The following is an 8765-nucleotide window of genomic DNA, read 5'->3' on the forward strand; positions in this document are numbered from 1 at the left end:
ACTTTGTTTACAAAGTCAATAGAGTTTTGGATGTGGTGAGGCGTGTTTCCCACCAAAGGAGCTAAGATGGTAGAAATGTGTTTGGCAATGTTGTAGGTGACCGAGTTAATACTGCTGATAATCGGCCTGAGTGGGGCTCCTTCTTTGTAAACAAAGTTCGAGGACTAAAACTGGATCCAGATGAAACCATGGTATCCTATGACGTGATGTCAGTGGTGTTACCTGAAAGGAGAGCAGGAAAAACATTTTTAGAACTTCTGATTTGTTTTGTTGATTTGCTACTCATATTTTGGCATTGTTGATAACATTTAATCATGCACCACTTTTGGTTCTGTAGCTAATGGAGGCAAAATAAAAAGCCGGAAGGCCCTAAAGCCACAAACACCTCAATGTGAGTAATCTTATTAGACTGACTGCTAAGAAAAGAGATTTCCCCATAACAAAATGTGGCCTTTTCAATCAATCATAGTACAGTTAATAAAAATACTTCATCCTAAATTGTCAGTTACAGTTGTGTTTTTTTGTCTTGCTTTGCAGATGATTTGCAAAGTGAAACATCAGAAGGTAACTAAAAAAGTCCTATGAAAACAAATCAAAAGGATAAAATGTTATTTTTATAAGCATTGAAAGTATTTTAATACTTGCCTGTTGACAGATGAAATTATAACCTGCCCCCCCCAAAAAAGAAATTTGTCTCTACCAAGGGCTCCACAATGTGAGTGTAGCTTTGGATGTCAAGATTCCTCAAAAATACATTTGCAAATATTTAACCTATGAAAATCCCCCAACTGTCTATGTTTTGCAGTTGCTCCATCGAGTACCAGCACCCTGGACTTCCAAAGTAACAGCAGCTTTACATCAATATAAATATGCAGTAAATAATTGGAATACTTTTTGATTATAGATAGTTAGCCATGTAACTTTCTATGCTTTTCAAATGCTCCAAACAGCAACAAACAAGGCGGAAGCAGCACCCAGGGTCAACCCTCCTCAACCTCTAGTATGAAATTTTAAAGAGGATTTTCTTTACTGTGATTTCTTCTTTAAAGATTTGCTATGTGATCACTTTATTAATTACACTGGTACAATCTATTGCAATCAAACACAACAGCTCTCTCATAAATTCTACTTTTACAAATTTTATAATGTTCAATTTTCTTTCACATTGTTGAAAATGTATTAATTCCATTATAGATTTTTTTCAAATATTAGTGAAAGGATATATTACAATCACCTCCTACTATGTACCTTTAAAAACAAAATCTAAATTTTTGACAATATACTGGCATGTGAAAGCAGGCTTTAATCACCACAAACATCATTATAAATTTGAAATATGCTTCTTCCCAAACTCAGAGACACAACAGGTAATATAGTAACATTAATTTTGCACCACATTGTAATTACATCTTCATTTATTCAGAGGTCATCAAGTTGCTTGAAGCCACTGAGCGAAGGATAATGCTGAAACTTGAAGCTATGCAAGTCAGCAATTCAATAAGGAGGGTGGTCGTCTTGCTAGAGGCAAAACATAGCCAACTTACCGAAGACATTGATGACATGCTGCAGGAGGAGTTCAGACTCCTCTTTTAAAAAGAGAATGGTTAGTGCTGTGAAATTTTCTACCAGGTATTTTGACAAATGACACACCATAGTAATAGATATTTTGATTTATACAGATTCAATACCTCAATCTGCAAGCTGGATGGACCCTGGGAGATGGTGTGAGGAGGATGCTCCGGAAAATTGGGAGCAACTCACTCTGGAGTCAAGTCAGTTTTAAGGGAAGAAAGGGAAAGAGGCCATTTAATATACTACTAATCAACGATGCGATAATACTTTAGTATTTTTCAAGTAATTTTGACAAACATCAGTGTCTGAGTTTGTAGAAACATTTTAAGATAATAGCAACAACATTTTCACTGGTCTAATTCAGTTATTCAGAGGCTTCACTGGTGTTATTCCATGTCCATTCACCTAAAAACCTCGATTCTGAAATGTTATCTTGGGCCCTTTTATTTGGTACATTCCAAAACCCAAGTTTACATGTCCAGTTTGGAATCAGCAAAGTAGTATAGCTTCCTTATCTTTTTACGAAATAATAAGTGGAAAATGTAACATTCACCATCTTCAATTTTAAAAAGCCTTTCAGCGCTTTCAGAGTGGGTCTCAAAATTCACTTTTCTGTGTGACCTGTCTTGCAATTACTTTGAAAACACTATCTACAATCAGTATACAATCTTACAGGTGCATGCCACAAGGCCTATCCAAAATCTAAGAGCCGGTATGTGGAAGATTCCATTGCTGTCACGCTGAAGCATGCCCCCCACCATGGGACTGCACATGAACAGGTACTCTTCTTAGAAACACTCAAGTTACAGATGGGCAGTGGCGGAAAAATATAAGCAAATTTACATTATGTAACTGTACTTATGTTCAAATTGGAGGTACTTGTGCTTTACTGGGGTATTTGCATTTTATGCAGCTTCATATTTCTATGCCACCACATCTCAGAGGCAAATATTGTATTTTTCTTACTCCACTACATTTGTCTAACAGCTTTAGTTATGGTTCAGATTACAACTATTCATCCCCTTCCTTTCCAGTAGAAGTCATGCATCTCTAAATGTGGTGATTTTGAATATTGTTGAATAAACTGAAGTACTAAATGTTGCTTTATGGGTTATAGGATAAATAAATGCTACTACTTCTTCACCTATCTAAGTATATTTTAAGAATGTGGATTAGCCTTAAAAAATATATTAAAAAAAAACTAAAAACAGAAGTGATTATAGAGATATGTGGTTCTCACAGGACAGCTACTAATGTTTTATGATGTATTGCTGTAGATTCAACTACACAACAGTAAATTATGACCTGTAAAACCAATCAAACCGGATTTTAATAAAATTAAACCTAGATTAAAAAACTAACGTTACTTTAACTTCTTATAATTTCCAAGATAGGCTCTCTCTCTGGATGAATCATTGGATAGTCAAATTATTATAGGAGTATTATGCATACTTTTCCCATCTTCGCTATCTACATATATCTATGGAGAGAGAGAGAGAAAAAAAACACTGAAAGGGAACATTTTACTACGAATGCATATATTGTTAATTAATCGTTTAAATGCATGACCTTTAACGTTATTTGTAGGGGTATCCCAGTGTAACTTTAGTGTTCCTGCTTTTACTTAATTAAACTACTAAACTACTAATTTCTCAACGTATAAATATTTAATTAAAAGCAATGGTAAAAAGCTAAAAACACAGAAAAAGAAAACAATACAGTAAAAGTTACAGCGCAGTGTAAGTTATCAATCTACTAGTTAAAGGCAGTGGTTAAAAGAAAAATCTTAAATATTTAATTAAAAGCAATGGGAAAAAGAGAAGTCTTTAGTCTTAATTTAAAAGAACTGACAGTTTCAGCAGAGCTGCAGTTATCTAGGAGTTTGTTCCAGATATACGGAGCATAATAACTGAACGCCGCTTCTCCTTGTTTAGCTTTGACTCTGGGGACAGAAACCTTCCCCAGACGACCTGAGAGGTCTGGATGGTTCATAACAAAGCAGAAGATCAGAAATGTATTTTGGCCCTAAACCATTTAGTGCTTTATAAACTAACTGCAGGATTTTGAAATCAATTATTTGACATACAGGAAGCCAATGTAAAGACCTCAGAACTTAGTGAGGACTCGAGCAGCAGCGTTCTGAATCAGCTGCAGCTGTCTGATGGATTTCTTAGAGAGCCCTGTAAGGACACAGTACAGTTACAGTAGTCGAGTCGACTGAAGATAAATGCATGGATAAGTTTTTCCAGGTCTTGCTGAGACATAAGTCCTTTAATTCTTGATATATTCTTCAGGTGATAGTAGGCTGACTTTGTAATTGTCTTAATGTGGCTCCTCAAAATCAGGTCTGAGTCCATGACTACACCAAGATTTCTAGCTTGATTTGTGGTTCTTAACATTACAGATTGAAGTCAAGCGCTGACTTTCAATCGTTCTTCCCTGGCTCCAAAAACAATAACTTCAGTTTTATCTTTGTTCAATTGAAGAAATTTCTGGCACATCCAGCCATTGACCTGCTCAATACAGTTACTCAGCACCCGTATGGGATCATAGTCCCCTGGTGAAATGGTTATGTTATGGTAACATATTTTGTTGGTTTTCATAATCTGAGCCAGTGGAAGCATGTAAATGTTAAACAAAAGAGGCCCCAGAATGGAGCCTTGGGGAACTCCACATGTCGTTTTTTTTGTCAGCTCAGATGTGTGATTACTTATAGACACAAAGTAGTCCCTGTCCTTCAAGTAGGATTCAAACCATTTTAATACTGTGCCATAAAGTCCAACCCTGTTTTCAAGTCTCTCTAGTAATATGTTGTGGTTGACCGTGTCGAATGCAGCACTGAGATCCAATAATACTAGGACTGAAATTCTGCCACTGTCAGTGTTTAAATGGATGTCACTGAAGACCTTAACAAGAGCCGTCTCAGTGCTGTGGTGTGGTTGAAAACCTGACTGGAAGACATCAAAACAGTTATTTAGTGCCAAGAAAGCACTAAGCTGTTGAAAAACAGCCTTTTCAATGATTTTACTTAAAAATGGGAGATTTGATATGGACCTATAATTGCTCATTAGTGACGAGCTCTTTTTTAAGAGTGGCTTAATGACTGCAGTTTTCAGGGCCTGTGGGAAAAAAACTGAGAAGAGAGACATGTTGAAAATTTGTAGTAGATCTGAGGCCATGCATACACATTTTTGAAATGCGGAGAACACGTGGGAGGACCCCGAGTCAGTGGTACAGCGTTATTTATTGCTTCAGAGTTTGGTTTTATTGTCTGATTTGATCTTTTGAATTATTAAATCTTTGTACTTCATAGCAATAACTAACACAGCTGACTTTTTTTTTTTTGCTTTACAAATATGCAAGCCTCACTGTTTTTGTTTAGAAACTTGATGTCACAAATGTCTGACCAGTTGTTTTTAAGAGTTTGACTATCTGTAGCCAAAAGGAGATATGCAGTGGACATTTTTTGCAATTTTGCAATTGCAGCAGGAGGTTGAGTATTCACACTAATGCAGATTTGTTTCATATACTGTACAAAAGGTCTATAGTGTCAGTATCTCAGGAGATAAAATTTTTGTTCCTGTTAAAAATTATTTGTTGAGTAGCCTACTGCTGTCAAGGAATGAACGAGTTTCCCGACCATCAGGGCAATATACTGTGTGCTTTCAAATGACAGCATTTTCTGCACTTGTAGCCTGGATGTAACCATCCATGGGACATAATGAGACAATGTATGTGCTGTTGCCATTGTGAAGGACTGTATGTATTTCTTTTGGCTTTTGAGAAAACCAAGCATATAAACCACATTATTTCTGCTATTAGTAGCACAGTAGGGGTGGGAATCACCAGAGGCCCCACGATATGTTATTATCATGATATTTATGTTGCGATTCGATTTTATTGTGATTTTAAATATATTGAGATATATTGCAATTTATTACCTTTTACCAACTTCCAATTAGGTCCCTAAAGTCAAACTTTGTCTGTCACTTTGTTGTTTACCTAAAAAGATAAATTTTTCTGTCTTCTATATGGTCCTGTTAAGTTTTCTTGTGGATTAAAAAAGCAATAGATTTTATTATTCTAGTACCAAAAAGTTAAAAGTCCCATTTGCAATTTATATAATAAAATATCGATACAGTATTGCCATGGCAAATATCACGATACTATGCTGTATTGATCTTTTCCTCCACCCCTATTAAACAGTAGCCTGTACAATGATGTCTACTACTGTTAATTAAACTACAACATGAGTCAGAGAACTTCATGACAAGGACGTTCTACGTCCCGCAATAACATCCCCGCGACATAATGGGAACTATACACAATGATGTTTAAGGGACGTTTGGAGAGGACGTTTACAGGACGTTTTGGGGATGTTATTTTGTTTGTTGGGTGAGCACCTGCCCTTTTGCCCTTTGATGCCCAAAGTGCCCTTTTGTCAATGACAAATTTAATCAATTAATTAATTTGTAGGTCCTTTTGTGAAGGCCTGCCGAATCAAACTATTAGTAAATGACTTAATAATAATTTCGCAGTAAATAAAATGACCCACATTATGACCTTTCACCTGATGACCTCATCTGTGATGATCCCTCCCGTTCACACACCCTCAGTGATTCAGCAGCTCTGACTACAGGACACCTGCGATTCTGCCTGTAAGACGGGTTTGCCACAACGTGCTTGTTGTGGGTTGTTGGATGTATTTTACAAGAAAGACGCAAAGAGAGCAGCACAGTAGTTGTATATTGCTGTGTGTCGCCTGTAGAAGTAACGTTAGCTGCCAACTAACACTGTGCCAACAGCTAACGTTGCTTCTGCACACAGATAAACAAAGGTGCTCTGTTCACTTCGTTTGAGGGGGTGAAAGTTTCACGGGAGTCGCAAAGTATTGTATTTTTTATGTAATTTGACTAAAAACCTTTCACTTGAACTAGGATTATTACAGTAACTTGATAAAAAACGTAGTGTGCCTTAAAATAATAACAACATTGGTAAAACATGTTTATTACTTATTCCTCCAAATTATAGAATACTTATCAGCCCTTTTTAAAACGATAATTTAAATCAGAACAGTATTTGAATAGATTTAATAGCAAACCTATTATATGAACTAAATAACTGGAAATACATGTAATAATGTTAGTCAATATAAAATAAATAATATTCCTGACATCAAAGTAAAGAGTGAAGAAGAAATGGCCCTATATAGATTTCAGACAAAGGTATGAATTGTTAATGTGAAAGGTAAATGCTGCTCTGTCATGGTTATTATGGGCCAACAGAATTAACACACACACATCTTTTTAGATGTGTTAATGTTTATGATTAGACATATAGTCAATCAAAGTCCAAATATATCTCAGATTCACAATGCAATATATAAAATCATTATCACAATATTGCCTACACACACACACACACACACACACACACACACACACCTGTCTATAGATTTGTCTCACTCTTACCCCTGCCTTGGCTAACCTAGTCCTTTCTCCTAGTACTGTTTCCTTCTCAGATTATTTCCCACACTTTTTTGAACCTGGTATCTTATTTCCTCTCCCTGCAGCTCTCGGTGTGCAGCGGTCTCTGTGAGCATCTCCCTCTTATTTTCTCATAGCAGTCAGCCTTGGCAGCGGCTGCAGCTACAGCAGGTCAGTCATAGTGGAAATAAATTGTAGAGTCCAATGTTTTTGGAGCTTGAGCAATAATAATCTTAGATACCGAAAACCCTCCTCACTCTTCTGCTATTTGAAGCTAAGCTAAGTGTCCTGTAGACCTATTATATAATAAGACCTATTATTATTTATATGTATTATTTATTGAGACCTGCAGGTTTGACATTTGATTTCTTTATTATATAACCCCTCAAAAGTTAAGAATAACATAATTATTTTAATCTTATCTACACAACATGATATGGCTCAGATTCTCACCAATTGGGGCACGGTACCCATAAACCTCCACTTCACAAAGTGTAAGGATCCTGCCTGAAGTAGGCAGAAGCACTGTCAAGTAGCGTCTCTCCACATGATCAGTGAAATTCAGAGTGAATGACTCCCCTGCACTGATGTCAAAAATATTAACAGCCCTAAAAAAGACACAAAAACAGAGGAAGCAGCTCATTAATGATGTTCAGCATCTACCTAGGGGTATCTCAGTGATGTAGTGTCATGGTTAAAGCGATATTTGAATGAGTGATGTCTACGTTGCTGATGAAAATTAAACAGAGCTGATGTGACAATGAGTAGCTCAATTCCTCTGGAAGAAATAAAGGTAAAAAATGTAGCTCTAGCTACCCTGTTGATCCTCTCAGGACAGCAGTCTCCTCTGTTAGTGATGGTGACAGATGTGATGATGTATCCAGCAGGTCGACTCTCCACCAGGGGTTGGTCTGTGTTTTTGTGTGGGTGCATGAACCGGCTGAGAAAGAAGATTCACGGTTTCCATCAATGGCATTGTAGGCAGCCCCAAAAGTATCCCACCATCCTGTGATTGAGTTGCTCTGACACGCAAGGCCACATTTTCTGTTGAAGAAATACACACACTTTTTTCTATAGCTTAGCTTACTGCTAATAACATTGAGCTGCTAGTAAGCAGAGATGAGGAGTGGGTTGCAGATTTTCTTTGATGTTCTTTATTTTCAAACATTCAGCCCCATTCAGCGCTGACACTTCACTGAATATGTGGGGCTCCACTGTAAAAGTACATGCATGAGAGTGTTAGCAATCTCTCATCTGACGCTCAGAAAGAAGTTCCCCTTTAAGTTTTCATCTAGCGCCATCATGCGGTCAAAATTGTTTCTTTTGACCAGTACTTTGGTTTATGACTGAAAATCTGCAAAACTAGTGACACTCCCTCAGCCTCACCTGTACTTTGTTTACAGTACTGATTAGCTTATGTTGGCATGCTAACACACGATGATGGTGAAGATAGTGAATATGGTAAACATTACACCTACTAAATGTCAGCATTGTCAATTATAATATACAGTATGTTGGAATTAGTGTAAACACTGAGCTCAAATCACTGCTGAGCCTGAGTACAGTCTCAGAGCTATTAGCATGGCTGTAGACTTTGTGTCAATGTGGGGCGGGGTACAGCTTCCCCCGGGACATGCGGTCTGGGGTCCTTTGCGCTTTGGGGGGTCGCAGGGTGTCCTGGCTTCTGGGAGTGGGGGTCTCTGCGCG

General features: G+C 37.3%; 1 long non-coding RNA gene and 1 pseudogene across 1 annotated transcript; one reads left to right on the forward strand and one right to left on the reverse strand.

Annotated features, from left to right (window-relative positions):
- The first annotated feature begins 229 nt into the window (after positions 1 to 229).
- Positions 230 to 7229, forward strand: LOC123967253. Its single transcript, XR_006824218.1, has 9 exons — positions 230 to 391; positions 538 to 564; positions 656 to 715; positions 806 to 841; positions 951 to 1000; positions 1424 to 1603; positions 1680 to 1772; positions 2248 to 2351; positions 7145 to 7229. It is a non-coding gene; the product is annotated as an uncharacterized LOC123967253 (long non-coding RNA).
- A 247-nt stretch (positions 7230 to 7476) lies between these two features.
- Positions 7477 to 8359, reverse strand: LOC123967252 (annotated as a pseudogene).
- Between the last annotated feature and the right edge of the window lie 406 nt (positions 8360 to 8765).

The sequence above is a fragment of the Micropterus dolomieu genome, unplaced genomic scaffold (genome assembly GCF_021292245.1).
Source record: "Micropterus dolomieu isolate WLL.071019.BEF.003 ecotype Adirondacks unplaced genomic scaffold, ASM2129224v1 scaffold_185, whole genome shotgun sequence".
Classification (NCBI taxonomy): domain Eukaryota; kingdom Metazoa; phylum Chordata; class Actinopteri; order Centrarchiformes; family Centrarchidae; genus Micropterus; species Micropterus dolomieu.